The following is a 16,964-nucleotide window of genomic DNA, read 5'->3' on the forward strand; positions in this document are numbered from 1 at the left end:
TATATCGCTAGTGAAGGGGAAAACAATAAAAAAAATGACGTTTCCTATACTACATGTTCATATTACAATCGTTGATATTCAAGGGTATAATTGGACTAGAAAGTTATAATAATGATCTCACATGACAGATTCTTTTAACCTGTCAAAGATACCTTTGTATTCCACTAACTACGCGAACTGGGAAGGATTTATGTATCTGTGGTTATGTAATATTTCTACAATAAATAACATCGGTATTGCGTCGCTAATTCGTAAATGCGGCTATACGCACTTACGGAGTAGCGATGATAAGAGAAGGAACCCGAGCAGTCGAGCCATACTCACTTTATATACGCATGAGATACTCAACTCAAATACTTGAACCACTGGGTATGTAAGGTACGGTTTGTTAATATAAGTAGTCTCCTAAATTTATACTAGCGATATTTTTTGGAGACATATGTGATGCACATATTAATATTATCTTTTTTCATATAATAAGATGAGGTGCATTGATTAACAATAGTTTCACAAAGACGAAATTCCTATTTCCCTGATTCAGTCAAGTTCAAAACTGAATTCGACAAATCATTCGTACTAAGTTGTGCAGCAATGACCATCCATCAGTACTAAATGAGACATTTCTAAAGATGAAATATGATCTAATACAGAAATAAATCTCCATTACAAAATAAACCTTCAAAGCTGTAAATTGAAGAGTACCGTATTTATCATTGTATTATAATAAATATAATTATCTTTCAGGATTTGAGAAAGATAAAAGGAATTTGCACTCTGAAACAATAAGGGAGTAAAAAAGGCATGCCTCTAACAGGATACCAAAGAATTTGACACTTTATTGTCAATGTTGAATTACCGTTTATGTAATTTTAAAAGAGAAAGGAGCTTATGGAAAGACGAGTCAAAACCACTGCAGTGATTTTCGAGTCAAAAGTACCGTAATTTTCCTCATTTCACAGAGAAATGAGGAAAATTACGGTCATCCATTGCTGTTTAACAAAACCAATAAAGCAGAAATAATTTTCTATGTGATGCTGAAGATCTAAATAGTTGTAATTACAAATGCTATCTTTTTAAAATGCGTCTAATTTCGCACCTATTATTTATATTCCTTAAATAAAGAAACATTTGAAAATTTAAAAAAATACTATAATAACTTAATAAAATAGGCATAAACAAGTGAGCCATCTTTTAAAACGGAAATCACATAAACATTTCTTTCCTAAAATGAAAACCATCCGAGATCACAACAATGCATTCTAATAGTGAGATAAGAGAGAGACATGGATATTAACACGTCAATAAAACTATCGTTGAAAGAATTCCTAATCACGATTTGCTGTCAGTTAATTACAAATTGGTAACCATTTGGGATGTCGAAAGCATTCTTTGCACTCAAACAGTTAACACTTGATATTATAAATGTTCATTATCCAAGCACACAACCAACCGTAGACATTTTGAAACCCCAACAAGGAAAATTCAGCAATGTTAAATGTTCCAACAAACGTTCATTAGTTTGTTTCGTATTCTACTCTTAAAGGCTTAACTGCGCCCTTTCGTGCCTTCCAATAATTAATAAATATATGAAATCATCTCATCCTCATATAATACATTAGTTTCCATCTGAACCACTCAAATTAAGCGTAGACGACTAGTTTACGACTTTCTACCTATCCTAATACACGGTCGTCTAATTTATCCAATTCAAGTTCGTGCCTACTCAGTACTGCACATAACATTACTTACATTAATAAATAGCTGCTTTAAATTTATAAGTCACACGTACCCCAAAATACAGGAGTTCATCTAAATGATCTAATCAATTGACGTAACCTACACTCTTCTAAAGTCTAGAAATGTTTTCGTTTACTATTTTCAGATTAGTATGAGAAGTTAAAGTCTTAAGGACTGCAAATTGAATTCCTTATTGCTTAGGATTAGAATGAAACTGAAAAGCGTATATAAGTTATTCGTCTAACACGGAATTCGGACCCAGACCTTTAAAACCAAGGCGCGTTGGCTGCGCAAATGAAAAGGGATTAAGTTGGGGTGTTCAGAATTACAGCCGACGTAAGTACTTTTATATTTCGTTGTGTTTATATCTATTAATTCTTGTGCGTCTTCTTAAGGAAAACGTCTGTGCTAGCAAATATATGCTAGACATTTCCCATGTTAAGCAGAAGACATCAATAATACATGATTAAAGAACACATAGTAGGTGAATAAATGATAAAATTACTATAAAATGCAATAGTTGCTTCTTAGAGACAATACTTGTTGAAATATGTGATAATGTACCAAAGTGATTGGAACAAGAGATAACAGTAGAGACCACATGAGTTAGTAAGAGCTTCTCTTAGTCAATTACTCTGCTGAGCTAATCGCGAGTAACGGTATCTCGGATATACCGAAAATGTTGGGATTAAAAAATATCCATTCAATGTCAGTACGTTGCCAGAAACAGACTGAACAGCAAATTGAATGTGAAAAGCAGAGAAGGATCGTAAAAGTCAATAGAAATGATGCAAGTAGTCAAGTAATTGCACAATGCAATCACTTGACTACTTATGCTAGCTAGCTGATTCATCTGATGGACTTGCCCTGACTGAAACGATGAGCACTGTTATTTATTTATTTTTTATTATCAGAGGTAATGAAAATAAAATGACAGACGCCTATTTAAGCCAGATAATATAGAAACATAAAAAAAAAAAAAAAAAAAAAAAAAAAAAAAAAAACTTCGGCATAGTAATTACATAGTACTGACCAGTGACGCACTTAGAATTTAATCTTGGGGGGGGGGGGTTGAGTACACGATTTCAAAATGCCCACTACGTATCGCATACGACCTATGACTAAGCATCTGCAATGATGCTCAGTCATAGGTCGTATGCGTATGACTGAGCATACGACCTATGCTCTGTCATACGACAGAGCATAGGTCGTATGCTCTAATTTTCTTAATTAAAATTTCCTGAATTTTAATTAAGAAAATATTTTTGGAAAATTTTCTAGTGTTTTTTTTTTCTTTCCTTTTTCTTTGGGGGGGGGGGGTGGCACTAGAACTGGCACTACTTAAAACATGAACTCTACACAGAAGTCCACATAGTCGCCTTATACTCGTACTTTGAGGTTTCGCTGCCTGATAGCTGCTTCTAACTGTTGATTTTCATTAAAGACCAGGCGAAACCTTAAAGAGGGGGAATAACCCTCCATTCCTAAATTCAAACTCCCTGTATGGACTCCTGGGGAAAGTCTGTGTTTTCGGTAGTTTGCCCAGCTAATCCTTCTGTAGTAACTTAAATAAATTACTTTGTCCTCAGCACTAATGAACACTGAGGTGTGCTTCTGTTCAGTGGCGCACCCAGGATTTAATCTTGGAGGGGGGGGGACCGAGTTGAGCAGATAAAAATATTTTTAATACAATAAATTTGCATTAAAAATATTTTTTATCCGTTCAACTAAAATTCGTTAAATTTCATTCATTCAATAAAATTCATTAGGTGATTATAAAAATTTATTTAAAGAATAAAATCCAGTTTTCTTTTCTTTATACAAAGCTCTTGAATTATTTCAGTCGTGGTTACATTAATCTCTCTCTGTGTGTATATATATAGCAAAGCCAGTCCGTTCAATCGTGATTGTGTCATGGTAGATCTTAAATAGCTTTTTAAAAGGCGTAAGTTAAAAATGACCTTTCACTGACGCATGTTACCGGAAGTGTTGCAAATATTTTTAATAAGTTCTAGATGTTAGGATATATCATTTTGTCACACTTTGAAACTGTATCAACGGCATTTTTGCATGGCGCTATTTCAAACGGTTTTTCAAATTTCTTATACCACAACTTGAATTCGGTGTTCAAAATTGTTGGATTTGTATAAGGCAAATCGCCGGCATAAAATTCACACAACTGACGAAAATCTTCCATTGCACTTACTGTTGGCGCATCTTTTCCATTTGGTAGAAGAGAAAAAAATATATTTCAAAATGTTGCGGGTGCCGAGTGAAACGTTCATGAAGTTTAGTCAATATTTGGTCAATAAATGGAATGAAATAGTTCTCTTGAAATACACTTCTACAGAATCAGCTGGAACATTGGACTTAATGTTTGTTTTGATGAGGTCCTTTAAATGAAGAATCTGGTGTTTCACGAACGGTATTTAATTGAGCCACAACATCATCAACAAAATTTAGGGCAATTAAGAGGTCACTGTCAGATTTTTGCATTATTTTAGACAATGGTAAGGTGCACGCAAATATTTTTTGCAAGCTAAATAAAGATATTATAAATCTTAAAAGATATTAATATTATAAACAACAAGGACGTCCTGTCTTTTAGGGGTATTGAAGAAATTGTGTACCTTTTCAATTATGCCAATGCAATTTCTTATTTGTCACAGATATAGCATTTCCAAGTGCCAAATTCAAACTATGTGATGCACAATGAACATATAAAGCTTGTCGATATTATTATTACATGACACCTCCAGTAATTCAAAGACATATCGAGGAAGGGCACCTACTCTACAACTCTCCGTCTTCACCAGCCACAACTACAATCATCATCATCATCATCTATACCACGCTGTCTACCGCCGACCACTACCACTAGTATTTTCACAGACAATCACAAACATCCCGAACTCGCAACCTTTTGGCTAGAGAGTCGGCCAACCAGGCCGGATATATAGATAAAAAATTAAATTTTGTGGATAAAAATTAAAACAAAGTTTTAATTTTTATTAAACAAATAAATAAAATTATATAATTATGTTACTATTTACTTTTAATGAGATGGATGAGCTTCTCGACCTTGCAGAGTTGCTGGATATCTGTGACTAATTTTAATCTTAATTTAATTACACATGATAATTGTTTTTTTGAATAATAAATAGGCGCAAACAAATATCAAATAAGAAAACTGGCTAATCATCTGTCCTACAGAAGATGTAGTTACATTTATTAAAAAAAAAAATTTTTTTTTTCTAAATATCCTTGCTTTTTTTTTTTTTTAAAGAAAGAAGAAAAAAAAAAGAAAAAAATTCGCGTTCTTCCTGTTTATTAACAGGAAGAACTAGCGAATGCCTAAATATAATAATGACATTAGTTAAATAGTTATTGTTTAAAAGTAAGTTTGATCAAATAAAGATAATGCAACGTACTTTATCTCGCTAACATTCGAGTTTCCAACCACTGAGCAATGTTTGTTGGCGTGACTCGCGCAGGAAACAAGTCTGTCCAAGACCCGACCTTGTACACATATCAACCTTGGACTAAAGATATTTTTTAGCGTTTAAATAAGTTGCTAACTTCGCTTCAGACGCCCTCCCATATGATTAATTCCCCAATTATGTATTCTAAAGACAACTCTAACGTGTCTAATATGCATTCGTATATCAACATTAACTTGCACGTGGATACATTGTTTCTCTCCCACAGATCCTGAAGAGATTTCATGAGCTATAACAACGCCTAGGAAAAGCTAAATACAAATTTGATAATTTTATTTTTCTATTATAATTTTTCCCAATTAGTAAGCAGAATTATTAATTACACTTATAAAATTTTTATTTATGTGTATTTTTTCAAAGTAAGCTATTTCTTCACGTATACCTAAGAAAACTCAAATTATCATTATCATCACTATTATCATTATTATTAAAAAAAAAAAATCTTGTCGAAACAATGATAGCGGCCTTCCCATCATACCGGATATGCGAAATAATTAACTTTTGAAACCGATTACCAAGTCATTCTTGACTTTCTTTCAGGCAGCCCGTGGAGTAAATGTAAGGTTCCAGACCACAAGAGGCACTGGAAAAGAGAGAGAGGAGGCACTGTTTATATTTATTATTATTTATTTAAAAAAAAAAAAACACTAATGAAAATGCTAAATACTTCAGAGGGCAGTATGTTTCCCAGCCTTGTCGTTCCCGAAAATTTCGAAGTGAGGTCTGAGTAAAATTTAAAAATAGAACTCATCCATGCCCACAATGTTGTGTAAATGACTTTTCTATTGAGTTATCGAATTTCGAACTTGAAAGTAAGATTGCAGTGCAGAATTCTGTAACAAGTATTTAATTATTATAAAATTATTAATTATCTCAAATAAATAAATAATAAAAAAAACTAGCTATTTGTTAGTAAACTCCCAGTAGAGTCAAGTCTTCCTTCCTCCCCAGCTTAATTATACTGATATTGGCTTTTTTATTTCGAAGGAGAGAAGAAAAAAAAAAAGCCGTTTTCTTTGTGTTCTTCCTCGTAGAGAAGTAGGTGAAGTAGGTAGAGATTAATAATATCTTCTACTGGTGGTAAAGGAAAGTAGAAAAAAGTTATTATCCAAGTTGTTGCAGTGAATTCAGTATTGGCACAAACTCTCCACTTAGCACATTTTTAATAGCAATGATAAATTAAATATGATCATAAATTACTCGGTCAATTTGGCGGACTGATTAACATACTCGTTGTCCAACCAACAGACTGCGAACTGGAATTCCGCTAAAGGCACGGATGTCTGTGGTCCTCACACGGGAAATGAATTTGATCGACCATTGTGACACCACCATCCCGTATATTGAAGGCCTGAAGTGACTTGAGAAAAATTCAACGTTTGATCTCTAGATAAGAGTTTTTGGATTATATAAAATATTAAAAAATAATTAAATTAAAAATAATGATAAAAATACTTAGCCCGCACATTCTAATGTACTCTAAGATTATGATGTTTTGGGAGAAGGAACAACTACATAAAAAAGATAGTTAATTCAACTTGTATGGAACATTAGAAAAATCACCCGATATGTGGCCATGAGAGTTGGGTTAGAAATAAAAAAAATAGTACAGCAAAATAGTACAGAGTAACTTTTTTTTGAAAAATCAAAGCTGATTAAATCAGAGGCTTGTCGAATAATAAGCCAATTTAAAACACAATTACTGACAGAAAAACTAATAAGTTACGATTACTTGTAACAAACAATATTAATTGCGTGGAGATCTCATTAGTATCGAGTAATCTCTTTGCAGGTACGCACCACAAAACTTAGATAGGGTTTCTCCAAACTATTTTTACCAAGAATAACCGATGGAAATTTCTGAATACTTTAAAAACGCCAACTGTCAATGACGCCCAATGCATGGGTTTTCCAGGGGAGAAAAAAAGTTGGACATGTTACTTAAAGTGAGGTCTGATTCATGCACATAAGTGATATCGACTGTAATGGTACTAAGGGATGGGTGGCCGAAGTACCTGTATAATTTACTGCTGGTATGAAGGCGCCCATGGAATAAAGACAATCTCGTCTTGCACCCTGGGGCCATTAGTCGGTCACAAATCCTCGGAAATGAATCGTTACAAATGGCGGTCTGTCAAAATCGGCGAATCCAACAGTGCGTGTTAAAAGATTTAGTAGGCTATTTCATAGCCAAGGGGCTTTGGAGCTGCGAGGTGGTTTACGGGGGTTTTACTGAATGGGGGAAAGATAAAAGTGTGGTCAAGATCGGTGGAAAGGGCTGGGCTAGGCACTTCCTGAATGTGGCGAGTTTTCGCATTAACGTCTTTGTACCTCCCTAAATCTGAGCGTCAATCTCTGACGCCCTGTCTGCTGTGTCACGATCGCTACGGGAGGCTATACATCGCGAGAAACAGACTTGTCGGAAGGCTGGCAGAGCACAGCAGGTGGGTTTGGGTTTTCATTGCCGCCATGCCAACCATTTCTACTACAATAAGGGTCATGGGGTGTGCAGTAAATTAGCGTTCGTTTAGGTTGCCCAGTTAGACAATAAGGCTTTCGTCCGATCGTACAATGTTTCATTAGCGGACTTCAAGATATGAATCTTAGTACTGGTGTGCGGTAGGCAGTCGAATTTTTTTTTTTTTTTTTTTTTTTTTTTTTTTTTCGTGAAGATCAGAATAAAGAAATTCTCATTATATAAGCGATGGTAGATGATATCAAGAAAAAATCAAATCGCATATAACTTTATAAGAAGATGTAAAAGCCATAGGTTATAAGGTAAGAATTTCATACCTCCAAATCCAAAACACTCGTTTATCAATCCGGTTTCCTGTTTTATGAAGGTATGTCATGAGAAAGAAGTACTTCTTCTCCATGGATGTATCAGTACTTCGTAATGGCGAACAAACCAGCTCAACAAAATATGTTAATTTTTTTTTTCATTTGTTTCTAAATCCCATATTCCATTACAGTAGCCTATTTATTATGAAAATAATCGAGAAGTTTTAAAAAAATTCGGCTCACTCTTAATTCTTAACTTGTCATGAAATGTTTCGTAGATCACACAAAGTATGAGCAAAAAAAAAAAAGCAATGTATTCATCGAAAAATTTTGTACGGTTAGTTTTCAGATTTTTAGATTCCCGTCCCATAATGCCGCAAAAAGGATTCCTATACATCACATTTACGAAATTTACAAAACAAAAGAAGTAAAGTACCTAATTAATACTATATTTTACCTGTGATACGGTAACGAATCATCGTTTATCATATGAAAAACGATTCGTTACTGATGACAGTAATCGAAGTTCAAATTCCCTCATCTGGTTCCTTGCAAAAATTCAGAAACCTCCGCTGTTTATGTCAAGAAAAGAAAGATTCTTCTTTAAACACAGTCTGCCACATTCACCAGCGGGCCACACTAGCATATAGGGAGAAGCCAGTTTCTATTCTGTTACTAATGAGTTCAATAAATACGTACTTCAATCAGATTTAAAAGTGACGGTTATATGTAATAATCAGTTTTCAACAACAGTGTTAAGTACTTACTTGCGAACCACTCTCTCAATAATATACATTCTAATATGAAGTAGGTGTGCTGCTTTACGGTTCATAACAGGTAATTTTCTCAAAACGAGACCATGCTTCGAATAAGACCGAATCACTGCTAACACACACACACACACTCTCTCTCTCTCTCTCTCTCTTTATTGATATCGGTAACTTTTTTTTTTCAAATGAGAATTTGCTAAATAACTATAATATCATGTTGAGTAATTTCTATCACTCAAGATTCAGACGCTTTCGACAACAAGAAACATGCTTATAAAAATATATAAAAACTCGAGGAACTAAAAACCGATATTTTGATGATACTTATTACTGAGAAGGAAGGAAAACGAGCAATTTCTGTTAAGATCATTTAATAAACTACTACCTTAATAAATCCCAAAATGTTTCACTGTGCTAGGAGTGGCAATAAATACTTTGCTCAGAGTCAAGCTGGCAGTGTGACCCTTTGGGAATTGCTGATTTTCATCGCTGGATTAAATTCTCGCAATTTACATCTGTCCGGAATCACGGTCAGTGAATCTAATCTCACACTAATCATCTTATCTTTTCTTTATTAAGAAAGATGTCATAATATCACTAATATTAATACATTTCAGAGCTAAACTGATCATACATTTCTTAACTCGTTTTAAGAAGGGGGGGGGGATAACTTTCAGTATATCCAGCCTTCGCAAGGATATACCGAAAGCAATCCTCAGTGCATATACAGTCATATGCACTGGACAATAATTATTTATATAATTGGGATAATACAACTACGTAACACAAATTGGTGAGTTTAAAAAAGCCATGCATGTTGGTGATTGTTTGGAATGATGCAAATAGTGAGTGTATTATGTTTTAAATTGGATGTGCTGGTTCATGAAAAAAAAAAAAGACTTGCTACCTCCTTATGAGATGCAGCATTTAGATTTTATTATTATTATTTTTTTTTTTAGAAATATCTAATATTGCCTGTCTAGTTGGATGAGTGGTTCATTTGTGAATAACTATGCATAAGATGAATTTCATCATGTGACCACCCTTTCTTCCAATAAGAAGCCTGAAGTGAATTGAAATATTCCATGTCTCTAGACAAGCTTTCTGGATTATTTAACCCTTAGCCCCAGACACTAATACTAAGGTACTACAGGCTAACAGCCTTTCACTGATTGGATTCATATTAAAATAAATTACATCTCATTTAATTATCAAGTCATTATTTCATCGAAGTCCATATTCAGCAAATGGTACAGAACGGTGAACAATGGTACTAGAAATTCTATTTTTAAGTAAAATATACTAGATCTAAATGAATGTGAATATGGAAAGAAAGATAAAACTAAATAAAACAAATGATAATTTGGGTGCCATAAAACATTAGGTGAATCCATATAGCTTCTGAATTCAAGTACTTGCACGCATCTAGCGAACTCATCCTTTAAATAATCAGAGTTAATGTTATACATACGAGAGGAGGGGCTGAAAAGTTCTGATAAACACCTGGAACAAAAATGATATTTAAGCAACTGATGTAACCACAAGAAAGAACATATGTTAAATTTCATCAAATTGTAATAGTTTGTGCGGAATATGCAGAATAATGTGTGAGTTACATGGTTCTACCTCAATTCCTTCACGGTGATTATCATAACTTTGAAGCACACTCTCGGGTGTGTGTACGTATGCACACACACGATTAGTTGTGGATGCTTTTTAAGTAAACATTCAAAATAATATCTGCTAAATAAACTTCTTAATGCCCGAACTTTAAGCCAGTGGTAGGATTTCACAAAGGTACTCCACTTAACTGATTCTCAAATTGCACTGCACAAAATAAAGAAACCCTTTATTAAGAAATTTGAAATAAATTAATATTATCAACTCTATACAGGAACTTGAGTCAATCAATGCGAATTACTAAACACCACACATAAACTACAGAGCGGGTTTTAGGACATGGCGAACAAGGTACCTTGGGTCCCTTCTTCTTCAGGGACCTAACCGATTTAAACTAAGTATGCAACCATCCCCCCCCCCCCAAAAAAAAAACTTTTGCCGTGAGGTTAGGGTTTATCAAATATCGTTTGTTAAATGAGGGTATTCTGCTCCCGGTCTCGCTGTTTAGATCGATGTAAAGCCCTACCATCCCCGTAGGAGACCGGCTAACTCCCCTTCAGTTGAAAACTCCTTAAAACTCCTCATAAAGATTCCTCTCTATGCTAAGCTGATGATGTAAATTACTTGGTCTTCGGAGTAATTACCAAAAAATGATAGACGTGGAGAAATGGAGGAAGTCGAAATGTTTCCGCCATTTCTTTTTAAGTTGACATATTGTAGTGTTAAGAACAGTTTAAATATACAAATGAAACATGAACCCTTACTACACTCTGCATATTTTCCTCCAGGTGGCGACAATACACCAATCGCTTTGACACTGCCGATCTGTTTGTCACAGTGGATCCCAAGGAGGGATTCGAAGCAGGTTGGTATAGATAGTGGTGATTGTCTTTAGGTGGGATATGAATTTCAATCCGCGATGTGAAGGTACTACTTGGATTATTGGAGGCCTGAAATGGTTTTCAAACCTTCAGAAACATGGAAGAGGCAACTAACCATATCTTTTAATAGTTAACGATGGGAAGATATGATTAGTTGAAAAAGAAATTTCACTCTATAACACTGTCTTGAATTCTGTCATTCAGTGTAACAGAATTGTGAATATGAGGCTCATTAGTGATGGCGTTAGTTTAGTAGCGAAGAGACTTACGATATTATCCTCTTAATGCTGTCTACATTACAATAAGGTGAGAGGAAAAAAAAAATCACCGACTACTCTAGATGACTAGAAAAATCATATGTGGAATCTACAATAATTAGGCAGTAACACTAACTGCTTAAAAAAAAAAAAATAAGGATTCATTTTTCATTTGTAAATAATGGTGTGTTTATAATATTACAATAAGTCAAATGAGAAAAAAAATCAGTACAAACTTTCCGATTTATGCCTTTTTTCCTCCTCCTGTGCTGTAGATGTGCTTTATTACATCGCAACCAACCTGTGTTCAGCATATCATTATACATAATGAAATAGCAGATGGATACTTCTATAAATCGCTCTTCACCATTCTTGGACCAAAATTTTAAGTTTATATCCCACCTATGACAGTTAACAGCCCGACCTGTTGCATAGTTATTCGAAGATGTTTCACGACTACCCTAAACATGGTTGGCTAGGAATTAGATAACCCGGAACTTGAGCTCCGGACACCAAACGGATTTTTTTTTTTTTTTTTTTTTTTTTGCGAATTCTATGTTTGGTGTTTTCAGGCATTTATCAGTAGCATGGTGGTTTCACAATGGATAATTAAAATCATCTACCTCCTAAAGACTTTCACAGTTCCACCCATGTTGAATCCCTTCTATGAAGCGACGAATCTTTATAAGCGTTTTCGTGCGAAAATGAGTTATCCCAAGTCATCTAGTGATAAGGATTTTTTCCTATGAAAAACGAACGAGGTAGCCAGATCACATGCAGTTAATATAATAATATAACATACCAATCTCATATAATAGTAGAAACTGCCCCCCCCCAAAAAAAACTGCCCATTTTGGAAAATCTTAATAGTAAGATTTTCCACAATGCAGTCAAGTTATCGTGAACATCATACACTACAGGACACAGGATACACAGGGGCATAGGGCTGACCACCTTATCCTGTGAACGGCTTGAGGTCCCATGATTAATAAGCCCTCGACACCGCAAGGTAAAAGAGAGAAAAAGGAAGATGAGATGAGAAGTTAATTTTAATGACGACAGTGCAGAGTTTTTCAAAGTCTGGTATGATGGACGTAACTTGCAGCATCGTATCATTTTCTGCATTTATCCTGTTTCTATATTTAATTTTAGTAGCTAATATAATGAGAACATCTTTTCATATGTTGTTGGATAACGTATTAAAAACTTCAAAGCTTGAACAGCAATTTCTGAGTTTTTCTCATATAAGTGAATCCCAAATGTTTTGCGGAGTCCTAAAATTTCAGTTATGGAGACTTAGGACTCCACGGAGCCCGCTTTGGGAAACCCTGTGATAGGATATACTGCATGATGGTAAGTTAATTAAACTGGGGCAAGTGGGATGAGTATGAAGCTGGTGATTTGGGTAAGACGGTCATTGAAAGACAGAAAAAAGAGAATTAAATCTCTGTTTCGTTTTCCGTACATATATACATTTATCAGCTTGTTGTCTGGACTATGATGTGCATGCCCCGACCCTCCCCCTTTTTATTTAGCTTGGCAAAGTGGAAATGATTTCGAAGCATGCATTAACGTAGCTGCTTGAGAGCCTTCATCCTAGACAGAATCGATCCAAAAATTACTGTGACCACCTCGATAAAACAAAACAGGACGAATCAATACGGAAGGGTCAAATTAGAATTCTACCTAAACTAGTTTCAGTGAACTTCCTATCTCCCGAAGCAAACTGCATGGTCTTTGTCAGTGTTATTTCTCTCTTCGCGATTCACTTGAATCAATGACTTCAGATTTCGTGAGGAATCCTTCAGATTTGGAAACAGAAGTTCTCATGACTTTTTTCTGTCTGCCAGTTGAAAAGTCCTTAAGAATTGCCGAAAGCGATTTTCAATTTGATCTGGAATAATCTCCCGAATCAATTATCGTGACATTCGATATTCCTAAAATTTTCTGTTAAAATTCTCTGATAGACAAGGCCGACGAAAAGAGATTCGGGAAGAAAAAAAATCCCTAAGGCGGACCAGTTAATAACGATGCTACCTAGGAAACAAAACATATGCAATGTAGTCAGGCCTCCGTCTCCAGATAATTTGTGCTGATTCCTCCCTCTCTTGGCTGGCTCTGCAGACCAGTGCACACTACATCCAATGTTAAAATGTTTTGCTAACATCTGTATCATGAGCATTTAGTCTAGTCGACGAAGTTTAAACCATCAGTTTGACCTTACCGAAGATTGTATTTAACTTCTCTGTCAACTTAAAATCTTTACGGAATCTCCGTAAACACTGTTGCCTGACGACTGTTGTTACATCAAACGCTCTTTAAGATATTCCTTGTCTCCGCTCTTGATTTTGCCAAGTTTCCCACAGGATCTTGAAACACATGCAGCACTAAACAAAGTAGACAAAACACCGTCAAAGTACGACTGAATGAAGATAACGCATCTTGGTTGCGTCCGTCTCAATTTAGCACAAATAGCACAAAGAACTTTTGGATCACATCTAGTACAATACACGGCTAAAGTGTGGCTGGTACTTATGATGACATTACCACAGAGTAGGTCACATTCAAAATATTTATTTATTTAATATTTATTTTTGAAAAGGATCTACAGAAAGTTCAACAGAAATAGTTAAATGCAGTGTTTGTTACACAACCCTGTACTTAGGATCTCCGGCATTTGTTCAATAATACCAATATCACGTGGAGGCTATGTATTTAAGTGCGATGATAGTCGAAGAGCCCTGTAGCTGGAACTTAATAAGTATCGTAGACTTTCGACCTTGGATTAATTTAGCTGTCATGGAGAACCATAAAGTAACCTACGAGAAAGCATATTTCAAGAAATCGAGGTGTGGCTGGTATTGCAGTTCACTGTAGTTAGTTTTATGACAGGAAGTGCCTATCCAGCGAGCCTTTCCTCTCGACTTAACCACTCTTTAACTCCTCCCTTTTGCAAAACCCCACGTAAACCACCCGCAGCGACTAAAGCCCCTTGGCTATAAAATAAGTTAGTAAATCTTTTAACACACTGTTGGTTCCCGCATTTTGACAGATCGCCATTTGTAACGATTCATTTCCGAGGATTTGTGACCGCACTAATGGCCTCAGGAGGAAGACTACGCCGTCTTTATTTTGAGAGTTCTTACACCCACGTTAAATTATAAACCCACTACAGATATCCAACTGCTAAGATTGAGTTGTACACCCCTCCTTCGGATAGGAAAATCAAAAGGGTAAAAATTTTTGAATAAAATTCTATATAAATTAATAGGAGTATTTATATCCATCGTCAAGTACCGCAAAATGAGTGAAGTCTGCCATGTCTTACTTCTATGCATAATAACAACTTCCGTATTATTCAAGAAGCTCTAGCTAGATTGATCTCAAAATGGACCAATCATTTGTTGCCGAGTCTTCAGTTTATAGCTATGGAGAATTATCAGACAATAATATGGCATAGCACATTAGTTAAATATCCTGTGGTTTAAGATTCATCAGTACAATTAATAAATATATTGTATATAAACAATATATATATAATGTTAAAGATAATACCAAGCTAAACCTGGTTTTGCATTCTTATCCTTCGCATCAAAGCCTCGCGCGTTATACGAGTGACAACGCAAAACCTATTTGGGAGCCTGTTTAAAGAGTAATTACAACATTAAAATAATTTTAGTTACTTATAATTAAAAATTTTTGTAAATTAGCATTTTAAGCATTGAAATGAACATTTAAAGCAATAACAATAAATTCCAAATAAAATATTAAATTTATTTGGAAATTATTATTATTATTATTATTATTATTATTATTATTATTATCATTATTATTATTATTATTATTGATTTAAAATAAATGCGAAAAAACCATTGTTGCTTAAATGACCTTATATATGATATATATATATATCATATACAAAATTTTACCTTATATTTTATTTGGGATTACTATTATTTAGGGCTCTCATAAGAAATTTGAAGCCCTTGAATATGCAGTTATTTATTAATATGACATTTATTTATAAAATGTTTTAAAATAATTCCTAGATAAATTAACTTCTATAAGTAACTGATATTCATTTTTGAAATCCCCCCCCCCAAAAAAAATGGAGATCTGAATGAACAATTTACATTCATATCATCCCTGTTTTTGTTCTTATCTGGCTCTAGACGAAATGAAGATTTTTAAAATCATTCATAAAATAATTTTACTACCCGTATTAAAATGCATTCTTAAAATTTTCCTTATTTTCTGTCTATTTACAGAATAATAAGAACGATAACTATAAATGGAACATTAAAATGAAGCCTTCTGGGGAATTGACGGTTATACTTCCTGCCAGCTTGCAGTTACCGCAAGTACAGCTACTCTTCTACTCATACACTTTCTTCCTCGATTGCTATTCGACGAAAAAAAAAAAAAAAAATAGACAGCTGCTTTAGATGACAAATACGGGTTCCAGTTAAGGGGAAATAAATAACCGGATTTTTGCCACTAGCTTTACGGTAGGTATGAAGTGATAAGAAAAAAAGGTAAGGCTTAGATATGGACATTTCGATAAACACCCTTCCGTCTGCTTTTAAACATAACGTGTCCATCTCGCCTGTTCGATTGGCAGATCGAACAGTTAAGATGAACATTCGAAATATCTACAGATCTTTCGTCATTTCGGATCTGATGTATATGAATGATATCTAAGACCTCCTTTAGCCAAAAAATAAATCATATCAGAATATCAATTTTATCAGACGAAACTGTATTGTCATTGCTTTCGTTATTGTTTATGTCAATGAATCACATAACACTTTACTAAGCAAATCTGGTTTCTAGATTTTTTAATTATTATTATTTTAAATTAAATTCCTCTCGTTACGCTTTGGTTGACTGATCGATGATATTATTAAAAACTGATCGAAGTATTTAATTTCTGTTTTCCTTTGAACTTTCAAAATACAAGGTGAGCCAACAGTCCTTGAATTCTTAAATAAACTAGGCATGCTCACCAACATAGGATTTATGTTATGTCGCTGCATAGGCAGACTTATGAATTTTATGACATACGCTTTAGCATATTTTCATGTAAGCACCGCTTGTTACACAAATCACATCCAGTGGGAAAACTATGGACGTGATGGGGAAGATCAGTGTAGGCCAAATTGCATACCTGGTGGGTTGTCTTGGAGGACCTCATTCATGTTTCGGATGGACTGAATTCTATGAGTGCGGTTTTTTCCTTTAATTTCTACGTCTCCACATTCGAACTGATCGTGGTGCCTCCCCTTCACTGTAAGTCAATTACCACTCTCTCCTTCGCACCTAGCTATAGTAACTATGTATCTATGCCTATCAAAGATTGGAGACGATTGACTATCAGAATCCATACACAGTCAGGGACAGAAAGACAAAAGTATACAT

General features: G+C 34.6%; 1 long non-coding RNA gene across 1 annotated transcript in view; it reads left to right on the forward strand.

Moving 5' to 3' along the window:
• LOC150104292 (uncharacterized) overlaps window positions 1-16,964 on the forward strand; it is a 125,551-nt gene that overhangs the window by 40,286 nt on the left and 68,301 nt on the right. Inside the window, exon 2 of the long non-coding RNA XR_016548700.1 lies at window positions 15,815-16,054. This is a non-coding gene — a long non-coding RNA (uncharacterized LOC150104292). The remainder of the gene's footprint in view (window positions 1-15,814; window positions 16,055-16,964) is intronic.

Source organism: Typopeltis vanoorti, chromosome 8 (genome assembly GCF_054136105.1).
Source record: "Typopeltis vanoorti isolate ZY-2024b chromosome 8, IOZ_Tvanoo_1.0, whole genome shotgun sequence".
Taxonomy (NCBI): Eukaryota; Metazoa; Arthropoda; class Arachnida; order Uropygi; family Thelyphonidae; genus Typopeltis; species Typopeltis vanoorti.